At 39.9% G+C, this 15968-nt stretch overlaps 1 protein-coding gene across 4 annotated transcripts in view; it reads right to left on the bottom strand.

The window, feature by feature from the left end:
• Positions 1–15968, bottom strand: part of RASSF8 (Ras association domain family member 8) — a 91537-nt gene that overhangs the window by 54051 nt on the left and 21518 nt on the right. Inside the window, exon 2 of one of the 4 annotated variants that reach the window (XM_075759086.1) lies at positions 700–852. The exons of the other annotated variants lie outside the window; for them this stretch is intronic. The gene's annotated coding sequence lies outside the window, so the exon portion shown is untranslated. The remainder of the gene's footprint in view (positions 1–699; positions 853–15968) is intronic. 4 annotated transcript variants of the gene reach the window in all.

Below are 15968 nucleotides of genomic sequence, written 5' to 3'. Positions count from 1 at the left end.
AACCCTAAACTACTCCCTCTTCACTCCAGAAACATGGTATCCTAGTTCTTTAAGCTCTACTGAAGTGTAGAAAAGCAAGTACTACCAAAATAATGTTGATACATAAACCAAAAAGAGTGAAATGAAAATAAAGCAGCTTGATATAAAAAAAAAGTCTTGACTATGATCTTACGAGTTCTGCCTGTTAGTTTTCTCCTTGCAAGAATGTGAAAGGCATTTGCTTGCCATACATAGCCTTCCAGGAACAACAGGTTTGAATTCATTTAATACAGTTTTAAACCTTTAGAGTTCCAGTTGTTGAGGAAAGGGAAAGAAAAACACTTGAAGTGATTTATTTTCTTTTTGTTTCAACAACATATCCAAGAAAGCCCCAACACATAAGCTCATCATGCAAAGCAGAATACTTACAGGAAGGACACATTGTTTTCCTCCAAACTGCTAACATTTTACTTGGCAACACATATCATTAAAGCCCACTGTAACAATCCAAGATCAAAAGGGCATGCTGATACAACAGAGAGCCATCAAGACTCACCCACAGACGGCACATGTACTACACTACTGCCTCATCTCCTCGCACATTCTGCTCAACTCCGTTCGGAAGAATACCAGAGTAATAGCAAAGAAACCGGTAATTTTCTTTTCTCCTCATCAGCAAGTTTTTTCTTAAGACAGCAGGCACTGCAACGTTACCCTTACAGATAGGAGGTATGCTTTTGTCTGCTTCCTTCAGCAGTCTTAGAAGCACGAAGGTTCCTGCAGACTGCTGATCCGAGACCTCCGCTAGAAAACCCTGCCTTGGCTATACTGCTGTAGTCAGATGCAGTCAGGCTCGCTTCACAAGGCAATTACCTAATATAGCAGTAGAGAAGGTGTGAAGTCATAGCAAGAGTTTGCTTCGTTGTTGAAAATTTATTTTTTTGCTGATAGTCTTTTTCGCTCATGATCAACCAAGGTCTTGCTCTGTAGATTTAAAGCACGATGCACAGCTCCATCACTTTACATGCCTGTCTTATTTGAAACAAACTGTACCATTTCTCCCTTGACGATTAATTCTTCAAACATAGCATCAAACTCTTGCCGTGCCTACATATGACTAAATATTTTGCACTGATTCTCAGAAAAGCATGTATGAGAAAGTGTATTTAGAGAAAAAGAGAAAGAGACTGAGGTCATACATTAAATGGTGGTTAGCAGAAATTGTGCTTAGGTCTGTGTATTCACACATCCACTGATCTGTTTGAGTTGTAGGTTACCAGAACGTGCATTGAGTTAGCTCCTGTTGTTATTAATCCTAGCCATTAGAACCATAGGAAAACATTTGAAAAGAAAAATTCAAGTTAAAGCATGTATGTCATTAACCATGCACACCTCTAGAAAAGTATAGTTGGATGAGTCATCCAGGTATTTAGGTGACACAAGTGGTAGCACATTGGTAGCACAATGATGTGGCATTTGCTTTAATTTCTTTCCTTAATGACAAATCTGGTTGACAGCAACTGAAAAGAACTGGAATGAGATTCTGTTTTACTTGCATTACTACAGTTAAGGACATGCATTGAAAACTAGTGAAAAAATAAAATCAGATTTCTCTTCCTTTGCCACTGAGCAAGTGTCCCAGCCAGCGTAACGACTGAATTAGTGGCAAAGCAGCTGTTTAGCACGCAGCCTGTGTTCACAATACAAACAGAATCCAACAGTCCCTTCAGTTCCTTCAGACAGTCAATATTACAATTGTTGAGGAAACGATTCTTTAGGCACTGCCAGACAATTTCTATTTCCATGTCATAGCAATTTATAGTAAATTCTGGAGAGCCCGTTCTATTAAAAAAAAAGTCCTGAAATACTGCTGTCATCTTTGCAAGCAAAGGCCATTCTTTTCTGCTTCTGTAGGTTGTTTGCACAGCACCATTCTGTATGATGATTTAGCCTGTTTTTATAGGAGCACTGAGGTAAATTAGTTTGCAGAATCCACATCAAGAACAGAAAATAATTAAGATATCAGAATTAAACAGTCACTGCAGATTATTTGTAAGTTCTAATTGGTTCAGTTTAGCACTAACCCAAATCAACAAAAAAAATTCAGTTTCAAGTCAGTTTTGTCTCTAACATTAGCAGGACCATTAGACATCACTCTGCATTTCCAACTAACCCTTCCGGTACAATAAAGTTCTCATCCAAACCAGTGATTTCCCAGAGGGTTTAAAGGTTAGCGTCAATCACCCTTCATCGGCAAAAAGGGTTATAAACCACTCCTAATACCCCCCCCCCCAATTCCAGCCTTGCACAGGATTAAGTGAAGCACTTAAGACAGTGCTCAGTAGCAGCAAAAACAGGGGAGAGACAAAACCTGCACCTTCTCTAAAGGCCTGCAGTGCTTTCCTTTGTGATGGCCATCTTGCATGCCGCACGCTGCAGCCTTCACATTTCATTCCACAAACAAATCTTTGCCCTATTTGAAATGCACATCATTCCACTGACACTTTAAAGCAGAAGTCAGCTCTGCAGCCAAAAGTTGTACCATTCCCCCTACCCTCTCCACTTCTTTCTGTCCCACATGTCACTCCTCGATTTATAGTGAGCTAGGTCAGGAATCAAATCCAGGTTTATAAGAGCCAAAAGCTCACAAACTAACAGTCCAGCATCACACATGAACCAACAAAGCTAGAGTGAAAGCTATTTCATATAGCTCACCACTGCTAAAGAGGATAAAGAGAGCCAGTGAATTCCTCCCTATGCGTGCCAATGTTCATCTACAAGAAGAGAACTACACCAAGACAAAAAACTTCCAGTTATGGAAGATATCAGAAAGCCCACCTCTCGGTTGTGTCTTTTGCAGACAAGGCAAAGTTAAAGTACTCAAGGGCCAAAGAGACTTCTTGTGTTATCATCAATATGTTAAGAGTTCTTTATTTTAAAAGAAGTTTTGGAAAAAGTCTCACTAGTTTGGGGGTGGGGTTTAATACTGATGGACATGAAAAAGACGACAACACATCATTTTGTTGTGTGTGTTGGAACACACTCTAATTCAATTTCAATATATGAATAATACAGCAAGTTTGTTAAGTAGCCATCTCTTTTGGGTAACTTGTGGCTGCAGATAGTCACCTTCTATAAAATGAACTTCAAATGTCTCAAACTGAAAGCACACTCTGGATAATAATAGGTAAAATACCGAAGTATACAGCTGTTACGCATTTCATGGTTGTGAAAAGTCACAAATGGCACCTGCAGAGAGCAAAGTTGGGTCTGATAGCTTGCAGATTTCTAGCTTCCTCCACAACCATTTGTCCTTGTTGAAAATGAGCATCCTCCATCTGACCTTCAACCAACATCTCCATGTTCTGTGTCATCCCTCCTCCCTACTCCGAGTAGGTGAGGAAGTGTTATTAGTGGGATTACAATATAACATTTCTTAATTATTACTAATCAAAGGAATAAATATGTTGTAACAGCTACTGCTATTATATAATCAAAGATTTCTTTTTGTTTGGAGCATGTATTTCTTACTTCATTATGTAGTCAACAGAAGCCAACCTACGTTTTTTCTTTCCTTGCAATTAACAATGAGTCAATGGAAGACAAACAGAAAGCTGGTTTTTGCTGGGTTTGCTGCACTCATTCAAGAAAGAAGTTTAATGGGCCCTCTGGAAGCAATTATAGAATCATAGAATGGCCTGGGTTGGAAAGAACCTTCAAGATCATCTAGCTCCAACCCCCCCTGCCATGGGCAGGGACACCCTCCACTAGACCAGCTTGCCCAAAGCCCCATCCAACCTGGCCTTGAACACTTCCAGGGATGGGACAGCCACAACCTCTCTGGGCAACCTGTTCCAGTGCCTCACCACCCTCACAGTGAAGAATTTCTTCCAAACATCTAATCTAAATCTACTGTCCTTCAGCTTAAGGCCATTCCCCCTTGTCCTATCACTACACACCCTTGTAAACAGTCCCTCTCCAGATTTCTTGTCAGCCCCCTTCAGGTACTGGAAGGCTGCTCTAACGTCTCCCTGGAGCCTACTCCAGGCTGAAGAACCCCAACTCTCTCAGCCTGTCTTCACAGGAGAGGTGCTCCAGCCCTCTGACCACCTTTGTGGTCCTCCTCTGGACTCGATCCAACAGCTCTATGTCCTTCTTGTGCTGGGAACCCCAGAGCTGGACGCAGTATTCCACGTGGGAGTCTCAGGAGAGTGGAGTAGAGGGGCAGGATCACCCCCCTCGACCTGCTGGTCACGCTTCTTTTGATGCGGCCCAGGATACGGTTGGCTTTCTGGGCTGCAAGCGTACGTTGCTGGGTCATGTTGAGCTTCTTGTCCACCAGTAGCCCCAAGTCCTTCTCCTCAGGGCTGCTCTCAATCCATTCTCTGCCCAGCTTGTATGTGTGCTTGGAATTGCCCCGACCTCTATGAAGGACCTTGTACTTGGCCTTGTTGAACTTAGTCATAGAGTCTTTAAGGTTGGAAAATACCTCTAAGATCATCAAGTCCAACCGTCAACCCAACACCACTATGTCTACTAGACCATGTCCTGAAGTGCCATGTCTACACACTTACTGAACACCTCCAGGGACAGTGACTCCACCACTTCCCTGGGCAGCCTGTTCCAATGTCTGACTACCCTTTCAGTGAAGAAATTTTCCCTAATATCCAACCTAAACCTCCCCTGGAGCAATTTGAGGCCATTCCCTCTTATCACTTGTGCTTGGGAAAAGAGACCAACACTCACCTCACTAGAACCTCTTTCCAGGTAGTTGTAGAGAGTGAGGAAATCTCCCCTCAGCCTCCTCTTCTTCAAGCTAAACATCCCCAGTTCCCCCAGCCGCCCCTCGTAAGACTTGTGCTCTAGACCCTTCACCAGCTTTCTTGCCCTTCTTTGGACACACTCCAGCACCTCAGTGTCTTTCGTGTAGTGAGGGGCCCAAAACTGAGCACAGCACTCGAGGTGCGACCTCACCAGAGCCAAGTACAGGGGGATGATCACTTCCCTAGTCCTGCTGGCCACACCATTTCTGACACAAGCCAGGATGCTGTTGGCCTTCTTGGCCACCTGGGCACACTGCCGGCTTATGTTCAGCCAGCTGTTGACCAGCACTCCCAGGTCCTTTTCTGCCAGGCAGCTTTCCAGCCACTCTTTCCCAAGCCTGTAGTGTTGCATGGGGTTGTTGTGACCTAAGTGCAGGACCTAGCACTTGGCCTTGTGAAGCATCACACAGTTAAGTATGTTGCAACAAAAAAGATAGCAGGTTCATCAGAAAGTATGTTATATAGCAAAGTGAAAATAAATGTAATAAAGCTTAGGCCAGCCAGACTTTCCAAGCATTGGGCAGTGGATACAAACCTGTTCTTTGTATCTCCAAGGCCTTGTCTTCATGAGAACTTCAAGTCAGACAATCCTTTCTTTTTTTTTTTTTTTTTTTTTTAGATTTTTCTAATTGACTAATAAAGTCCCCACACTAACTCCAGAGTCAGGCCAAAGCAGAAGTCACTACTTAGATTCAAATGCTTTTCCTTACAGTTGAATACCCATTTACTTATTTATTTTTAACTTTATCTTTGGTAGGGGACCAGACTCATTACTTAATTTTAAGTGCTCAACATAGGCCAGAGGAAATGGAAAGCTCTTCTTCAAAGTTCAAAAGCAGGATTCAGATCCTGCTGCCATTAGTAGAACAAACAAAAAGAATCAAGATAAAGAGAAAAGCAGCAATAAAGCCTATCACACTTGTTATGCTGTTCTCAGACTTCTTTGGCAACATCTCTCTCTACTTAGAGCACTGGGCAGCAAATCCCCCCAAATTCCCTTTGAAAAGATCCCATGCACTGTAACAACATGTGGGAGGTACACACACACTGCAGCTGTTAATCAAACTTCTGCAGTTCAAAGCCAAAAAAGCTGCAAATACTCATGAGGCAAGCACGCTGTAAAGATGTGCTGCCCCATTAACGGGCCAACATGTAAATACCAGCCCATGAAAAGTTTTATTGCTTCACCACAACAATGTGCTTCATGGAACGGTTGAGGCTTCCATAGGTGTTGGCCACTTCCTAGGGGAAGCATGAAGATGCTTAGAGGAAGGAGAAAGAAGCAGTTCCAAACACCTCCCTGAAGCTGCGTTGGGATCTGAAGATCCTCACTGTCTTCCAAGTACTGCTCAGTCGCTGGAGACCTAAAGCTAAGCAGCCAAGAAGTATGCTGTCCAGATCTGCTAATATATGAAAATAAGTCCGATAAAAACACATAAAAAGTTGACAAAGTAGTGACTCATCAAAACAAAGCTCTTTTTTCAACCACATCTAGACATGGTTTAATAAATTCTCTCCTCCTCTCCAAACCTACTTGTATGTTTGCAATTTTGCAAACATTTTTGATAAGGTATTACAAATTAACTCCTCCTCAGCCAGCATACAGCTAGGAGGAACAGATGGAAGACAAATGAAATTAGTATCCCAAGATTTGGAGATGTTTTTAGTAAACACTGATTCAGGATTTAAATGAAAGCCAAGAAACAACTAATTAAGGCCTTAGGATAGCTTCTTCCTTGAGGGCAAATAGAACACACCTACACACAAAATGTTCATATAGTCAATGGCAAAGTGCCTATTTTCAAAACCAGCATTCCCAAACAATGAAACAGGTTTTAAAATGGCAAATATCAGAGACAAGAGACAATGAAAAGGATGTTTTGACCTTCTTTGAAAATAGCAAAGACTAAGGAAGAGTTAAAAGGCTTTTAGAGGATAAGTATAATCCCAACCCATTTAAAAACACTATCTTGCTACTACATCCAAACAGCAGTCACGACAAACAACCAAACTGCAAGTAGAAGAGTTCTGTAGTGACCAAACTTTTCATCACAAGCTTGAAGTATACAGTGCTACCTCTCTGCAAATTATTTGAGGAAAGTGTGTATTATTCCCCTTTATGCTTCATATGATTTAACAAAAGAATCTTAAGATACCCAATAGAAACAAGTGAAATTACTTGAATGAAAAGATACCCCTGACCTGAGCTCTCCCATGACTGCCAGCTCAAATATTGCATTATGACCAAGTCTTACACCAGCATTTGCTACCTCAAAACTTTGGAAACAGACCACTAGTAAAAACACAACTTCCCTCCCACACGCCCCTCCAGAACAAAACAAATACAACTATAGTTAGAAGCTGCTCAGTAAGTGTCTAATGCCTAGGCTTATCTCTACTGAGAAGCCTTTGGAGGTCTTCAAATTGAAAAAGAGAGACAAGATCCTTGCCTGCATGCTGCCTTACAACCAACCAGGCTTTTACTTTACCAGGTAAGCCTCACCACAAATGGACTTAACCCAGCAGGTTCCAACAATGGAAAGAAGATGAAGATAAAACATTTCCCAACTGATAGATCTATCTGGCTTTACTACTTTAAATAGAGTCAATACCTTGCTTCAATATGCTTCAAGCATTTTTGGCTAATGTCAGCAGCATTAATGATCCAATTCATCGTTCCCTTGTTCAACTCCCATCTGTTACTCAAAACATTCATCCCTATTTCATTGCATTTTATTTTTCCCTTCTCTTATAGAAAGAAGTCTTTGATATTGTGTGTGCATGGTCACCAGGCCATACAAGATGCTGGTCTGGCTCCAACTAAAGGCTATGAGAGCTTGACAGGAGAATAATTTAACTGAAGTGACAAATACAATTCCTGCTAAAGGTAATATGCAATTGAGCATAGTACTGGTGTTTCAGTCAGCACTGGGCTGAAGCTAGAGTATTTCAACTATCCCTGGCCTAAAGGTTTCAAAACAAAAAGTTAAAGGAGGAGCTCTACCTTAAACAGACCACAAGAAAAGCTAGCTGTAGGTCAGACCACATTCAGCTAATGTGACCTAGTATCCCGTCTCCCATGGTGGCCCGAGTAAGGCTCCCGACTGCATGTAGACCCTGCGGCAAGAGTTTAGCAGCTTAACCACAAGCAGTTTCACAGTGGAACCATGGAATGAATTATATAAACACTGGACAAGATTTCTTTGTACTTCTTTCATTAAAAAGGCAGATTAGAAAGGGTTACAGCCTCACGTTCAAAGACTTAAAGACATCTGAAGTTTCCAAATGACATCAACTTGCTATGCATCAAGAGAAGCACCAAGCTTAAGAAGGTAAAGCATTAATGAGCTGCACCAAGCTTAAGAAGGTGAAGCATTAATGAGCTAGCAGTTACCAGTCTTGGCCCTCTGCAAGTATAAGGTAAAGTATTCTAGGTCAAAGGCAAAGCAGTTTACATTGAAACATTTTAACTTAAACGAGAACTGGTTAAGAACCTGCACAAAGTTACCAGAGCTCGGCAGACGCATATTAGCTTGTTAAACTATTGCAACTCGGTGTGTCACAGTCCTTAGTCTCTCAAGTCTCTCTTGAAGTCTTACAGAGATAATTTAGTAAGACAGGTGCTTCACCCCTGTATTCCAAGAAGATAACTTCTTTGGTTGAAGGATACTTCATCACCTCTGTCCCCTCTTCTTATAGTACCTTTCATCCATCCTCCCCATCAGTAGGCCTTTACCCACAATTCAGATTCCTTTCTTCCAAGGTTAAAGCAGTTTATAATGCTGCAAGAGCAACAAGCAGTAGTGAGTGGTATTGACAGCATTTCTGAAGAAATCTGTAGTTGTCCTGCACCACTGGTGTACCACGTAATAGAGAAGGTGCTTTTATTCCACCTCCACACTGTTCGCTTCATCATTTACACAGATCACTTGATCACAATGTTTTGCTGTACTTTCAAATGCCCCCTGATTTTTAGTTTATGATCTTCTGCAGCTGTAAGCTGAACAAAAAAATTCACACACAAAGGTTTTTTATATTTACTCAAGACATATAAACATGAATTTATCCAGTTCCTTCTTCCCTATGCTAATTCCCACAGTGACACAAGATGATTCTACCTCCGAAGAGGCCAGCACAAAACACTAATTATCCTGTTGACAGCATTCATTTCCAGATGAAGCAGGGACCTGTAACACCCACAGAAGAGCCTCAATAATGCTCTTAAATGGGCAATATTTCACATATTAGGTCCTTATAGAAATGCCATATAAGGACCTAAACTTCCACTGGCAAAAAGAGTACAGATATCCCCAAAGGGTCTGTATTTGCTTTTCTTCTACTGTGCGCTTTCTTGTCACCCCATGAAGTGAAAAATCTATACTGCTTCCTCTTTTAAATAAATGCTTTGTGAAAAAAAACACAGCTACAACTCAGTTATTAATATTAAGGATTAAGTATTGTTAAGAATGAACCAACTCATTTGACTTAGGGTGGTTATGGTTTAAAACTACCGAACGCTTTAAAACACTTTTACAATTTCTAAGATTAACCAAATATTAAGTGAAAACACCACTTTACAGCTAGAATTCTTACATTAATGAATTCTTAATTGCTTGAGTTAAAATCAACATTCAAACATCATTATTAACTGTTGGTGTTTATAATCACTGGAAGATGTCTGAGTTCAGACACTCTCATCAGTTGGAAAGAAGAAATACATCAATAGCAATGAAAACTTTATTCAGCTCCATAAAAAAGAAAACTATCGATTTATAGCTCTCTAATACACCAGTTGCACATGGTATTCAATTCAGCTGCAGTAATTAAGCATTCTCTTTGCAGACAGAAACACCAAAAGCGATTGATTTTTCACCTGATCCACCACAGCTAAATAATTCTACATTGTAGAATGAAAGGTGGTTTTCTGCCATAGCACCAACTGCCCACCTTGAGGCTTCTCTATATTTCCAATACCAGAGTTCAACTGAAATCACTGCTGATTAGGTAGTTTCTGGACTCGAGTTGTACAAACCAGCTACAAGGGCAGCAACGCTGTTTAATACTCTTGACTTGCCAAGCGGATGCTCTGTGCTAAAAGCATGGGTAACACTGTTGGACAGGAACACTTTTAACTTCAACCGAAGCGTATCATTTGACGTAAAAGACATATTTTGCTCCCAAAAATCTAACAGTTTAGGTCAGTACTAGTTTCCTTTGCCAAATTTCTTTCAGGAACACTGCAGCTAATTGTTCTTTGTGCCAGTCCAGATCTATGAGGCAGGCAGGACTACAAGGAAAAAAGAAAAAGAAAAAAAATAGAGATGTAAAGGCCAAGTAAGTGCTTTTCAAATAATTCTGTATGTGTGATATAATTATCACAGGAAAGCTAATAATTCTTGCAAAAGGACTAGAAAAACACGGTACACAAAGCATTCAATAAGATTTTATAAGCTTTCACAGGAGGCATTCAGAAATGAAATGAGGGGAAAAAAACTCAACAACAAAGAAATGCAAGATCCCTGGCTTTCAAAGCTGTGCTACACAGAAATCAAGCATGATTCACTGCTTGCAGCACAGCCTCTTATCAGCATTTTCAGGAGCAAGTCTTCCCTTACCTCAAGTAATAGACTGCTAGAATTGATAGAAAAATCTAATAGCTGACACACAGCTTTACAACACCGCACACAAAAACCCACCGAACTTAAAGGTTTTATGTAGCACACGGAGAGCATGCTACTTCAGAAATTACGATATCTCCTCACCCCACCGTACCGGTGGTATTTGCAGAGGGCAGAAACTAGCTTTTCTTCAAGCGTTCACCAGGCAGCTACGAGAGCTCGGCGGCATCTGGCACCACCAGTGACAGCGCAAAAGCGTTGCGCTCCCGGCTAAAGCGGAGGAGCTCACCTCGCCAGCAAAGCATTATACAACCTGGAGCAACTTTCCAAGTGGTTCTGAAGTCTAGGTCTTCGGCAAAAGACATCAGGAGTCCCACGCTCGCCGTGCTTGTACTCACGGGGCCCTCTCCACTAGAAGGCGAAAGGGGCTGGCTGCAGCCACCAGCCAACGCTGGAGTGAAACACTACTTTTTTGTTTAAACCGAAAAAAATTCAGAAGACGAATGAAAGTTTAAGTAGTCCATATCTTTAGAAGAGGCAGCTAAATTTTTTAGGGCTGTGTCCAACTGTGACGAGGATTAGGAGCAACAAGAGTTATCTATATTTGAAGCATAGCAGAGGAAAAAACCATCAAACTTCACCACCGTTATGCCCAGAGACCTTTAATATTAAACTTGAATTTCTCAGATACATTTTACAAAGGACATTCCTTGTTTGGTTGGGTTTTATTTATTATTAATTTGAAAAAAATGGATATTTCTCTACTCTCTATTCCAGTCATTTTTGTCCTTCTTGCCCTTGAGATTAATTTGATATAGGAAAGCACATACTTTGCATAGGACATAATACCCTGTATGAGACCAATTATCAGGATTTCATACAAAGTGACCAGGCATCATCATGCAATTATGTCTTTGTTACACAAAATATTTTTAGGATGGATGTTAGACAGGACAAAAACATTGGTTCAATCACCTCCAAAAGAACTCTTTATAATTAAAAAAAAAGACATTATACAGGTTAAGATAACTTAACGAAATGTATCATAGTCACAAAAAAAACAACCACAAAACCAAACCCAACATTATTAATGTTTGATTCTTGGAAACAAAATGAAAAAGGAAAAAAGAAACATCAATTTTTAGAGTGAAGCCTCCCAAGCTACCAAAGCTGCAGTGTTAATAAGTAATTGTTAATACGCTGTTACGTAGTCGTTAATAAATAAGTTTTTGAAATGCATTAAAACCAGAACCAGCATTTTCTTGGCCATTTGCCATCAACAGATCAACAATTATTTCATTTTTGCAGTAGTACTGCCAGCGTAGCAAGCTGGTAGCAATCCAACTAGAGAAGTTATTCTGTTTCAAGCTTGTTTCCTATCCAACCTTAATTGAAATTTGTTTACATTGCTTGACTAACACAATAAAAGCAAGACTGCTGTCACTTGACTACAAGAGCACATCATCCATTGCATATTATTGCATAGCTGAACTATAATTTATATGTACACACAAAAATTCCACAATATTTAATATTGTGGCATCTTATGTCCTAGAAAAGCCCTTGACCATAGCATCAGTTTTGCCACAGATGAAGTCATAGATGGAGGCATAGATGACAGCCTCACAGGGAAACTTGAGGGTAAAACACACCTACACCGTCATTTCCGCTTGCACATATTTGCTTTCATTGCATCATTTAGAATTGAAAGTTCATTCACCAAAATAAAGGAATGTATCCAGAGAATAAACACCTCTTGTGCATGTTTTATGTAAAAAGAAACACAAAAATTAGACTGAATGTAGAATTCAGAAAGTTCCTCACATACCTAAGACAACCACCTATTCTCCTTTAAAATCGCAGCAATAATATATACCTACAAAAAGCCTCACCTAAAACCAACCTGAGAATCTTGCAATGTTCTGGAGAAGGTCAGAGAAATTAGAAGATACAGGAAAGCGCTACTATTCCCTTACTGGAGAAGTCAACACGGACCAAGCTGGAGAAGGTACCTGAAGCATTAGTCACCAAATATGCCTCGGTCCTCCTAAGTGTCTGGACACATACATCCGTGACTACTGAAACAGCAAACCAGTTCATTCTTAACTTGCAGAGTTGCCTTTCACAGACAGCAACGGGAGTCTTCAAGGCCGTACAATTGAGGTTTCTTATCAAGCACACGTACCCTTCCCCATAGCTACTCCATTCTGGAATACCTTCTGGGAAATGTTCAAGTGAGTTGCAGGCAAAACAAAATAAAGAACAATTCATTAAACCTAAACCATGTGCAAAATGCTGAGCAGCATGTAGAAGTACAGCATGTCATTCTTCTAAACAAAATGCTGGGCACCTCAAAAACAGGAGAGGTGTGCCTGTTGGTACGCTGTAGTCAAATGGCTCGTTGGATAAACTGCAAATGAGGAGCACAGCATAGTATGACAATTTTCGAGTTTGATTACAGGGCCAAGTTCTGTTCATCATCATTCACCCTATTGTAGTTGTTGCTGTAGGAAGGGGGAAGATGAAATATTTTAATTCCATTTGCAGCAGAAAGTAATCCACATGTAATCCAGTTCAGTGCTTACATTAGATACACATCAAATCAGTCATCCCTTGAAAGCACAGAATCAACATTGCTGGCCCTTGGTCTGCTGCATCACGTGAAAGCAAATATGAAGCACCCCATAAGGCAAGTTATAATGCAGTTACAGAAGGGAAAATCCCAGATCTGTATGCCCTATGAAAGAGAAGAACAGACTAAGTAGTGACTTGACATCAATATGAAGCTCAAAGAATGGTTCACATTAAAAACATAATAGGATACAATACCTCAGAATAGCTATCAAGACACCAAAAGGAAATTTCATCTGGGGCATAGAGACTGATTCTATTAGCCAACCACATTAATTAAATACATATTGCCTAAAATAAACCTGGAACTGGATACAAAGAAATATATATTGTCATGAAGGGGTGCAGGGAAAATCCATCAGTTTAAGAAGTATGCTCATAAACCAACCACACAATTACTATTCTAAGGACTTCAGAATTGGCTTCTTATGTATATTAATTGAAAAGCCAACCAAGTGATTTTCATAGCATGGTTTATGGTCTACATAAGTCTTAGAAACATAAGATTTGGAGCTAAGTCACCAAGACAAAACCATTTTTTTAATCCAAGGTATGAACGAATTGGTGTTATTGTCTTACATGAAAGGAGCTTTTCATCTCTTCAAGGTGAAAGTCAGAAGTCACCATCTTCTGAAAGCCAATATAACTGCAGGTCTGTCACTACAAACATTTGCATGCGTTCAAGAGAAATGCAAGAGGCATGAAAAAGCTTTTTAATTTTGTCTACTTTCACTCATAGCATAATACATGAAGTCCTCATACAAAGTAAAATCAGTACAAGCCCCTATCTACTTTAGGGATAGAAAGGCCAAATGCTTATAACCCAGAGCAGCTTCAGTGCTTTCCTTTGCCATGTTACAATACAAGACTGAGATGCTGCTAGGTTTTTTTGTGCTTGTGATTCTTAAACCATGGTTCTGGGAAAAAACCATGTATATTCCTAGTACTAATGAGGTTATTATTTAATGCCATTAAAAGCCATTTGACCAGGACTATGTACTAGATAATGGATCAGATCACTCTTTAAAGTAATTCAATTACAATATAACTCCTTGAGCCTTCTGAAAATAAGTAGTATAATGTAAGTAGTGCGACTATTGGTAAGCAAATTATGTCCAAGAATGACGTGAATGAGAATCTTAGCTCTTACATTCTGGGTGGAGGAGATGGGTCCTTACAGGAATCAACAACTGACTAATAGCATCAGAAACTAGATTATCTTATTATTATGTTTATATATGATTATGTTTATGTCTATTATCTAGGCATATTACATGGAAGTAGAAAAAAAAAGAAAAAAGTTCAGCATTTCTGAAGTTGTTTACCTGCACCTTCGCTTTCTGCATACCTGAACAAAGCATAAACAACAGAATCCCTGGTAAACATCGCCTGTTATGCTCAGACTGCACGACCATTGTACAACACGGACAGAGAAACATTTTCAGTGCAAACAACAGAAGATTATTCCCACTTGTGAGATGAACGAAACCTCACAAGATTTTGAATCAGTCTGCTATGATACGCTTGCATCACTCAAGGCTTTTACGCAATAATACTCATCTTTTCCATTGTTACTGATTTTTTTTTTTTTTTCTTTAAATCTGTAATTTATATAAGTGAAGTCAAGTAATCGTGGGAGAACTGAACATCAGGGATGAAACAAGCAGCTGAATAACCTCTTCACTCAGAAGAGCAGCAGCCAAATAGTTGCCCAACTGGGCACACAGATATCCCGGCTTGGCCCTTTAAATAACACCTGCTACACATGAAGAGAAGTTTAAGTGCTTAAGTTTACTTGAGGTTTTCATATTTACTCATTGAAATTCATGCGCAAGATAAGAAACACCAACAGGTGGAAAGGATTTGTGTATATTAAAGCACCTTTTCAAGTAACATTTTAAAGATTAGAAACTCCATTGGGTTACTTACTGTTTCTGCATTTAGCTATGGGTAGTTTGGGAGTATTTTCCCCCCAGCAGAGGTTTACCTCGTATGTGTACCTTCTTAAAACTTGTCTTTAGCTTTTAGTCTTACCGACTGCTGGACTAGAGAACAAAAGTCATTGCCAAATAATCATTATGGCAACACCTTTCAAATATAAGGCAAACTTCTTAATACAAACAAACAAGATTTCTTGGCTGTGCCTAGTCTTTACAGGTAGCAACAGAATTATTTAATTATGGTTATTTCTGGCTCTTTCTCCCACAAGCCTGTATCTACATTCTAAGATAAATGCACATGTGTCTGCTTCCAGCGCCTGGATTTGTATTGGCAAATTCCAATTGAATTGCAGCCATCACAGCAGGGGAAGAGTCTCCCATAAATTAAAATGAACCTGGAACCTCCTGCTTCAAGAGATGATGGACAAGGCCATCACAGCAGCAATGCTACAGGTTCCCAAGAAAACCTCCCCTTAAACAAGCCTGCTGTATTTCACCTAAACAAGCAACCACACTGAAATCTGGAATTAAAAAGGGAATCCAGATCTCTGGAAGATTTCAGCTCATGACAGAGGAGTATGTCCACATCAAATGATTTGCCCTTTTCACTCCTGCTACTACTTAGTTTACTGACCGGTGCTCATTAAAGGAAAAAATATACTAATGAACAAACTGACACTTTTTTGTCAGATAAAAGAAACCTTAAAATAGACAAAATTAGATCTAAGTTCTTAATTGCAAACAATTTTTCCTTAACTGTTTGGGAGATATCTCTGCTAAGTTAAGATCTCAGGCACTGCTTTAGAACCACCTTATTTTTTTAAAAATCAAAATGGCACCTTGCTGTAGCTTCTTCACAAAACTGAAAGTTTTAACTTTTATATTTTAAAGGTAGCACTATTTACCTACCAAAACAGCGTATCTTCATTCAAACTGCCCTACTACTGCACAAAGAACCTGAGAGGAGCTCTTCCCAC

Source organism: Balearica regulorum, chromosome 1 (assembly GCF_011004875.1).
Source record: "Balearica regulorum gibbericeps isolate bBalReg1 chromosome 1, bBalReg1.pri, whole genome shotgun sequence".
NCBI lineage: Eukaryota > Metazoa > Chordata > Aves > Gruiformes > Gruidae > Balearica > Balearica regulorum.
Note: the sequence above shows the minus strand (reverse complement) of the source record. Positions and strands in the feature narration are given on the sequence as shown.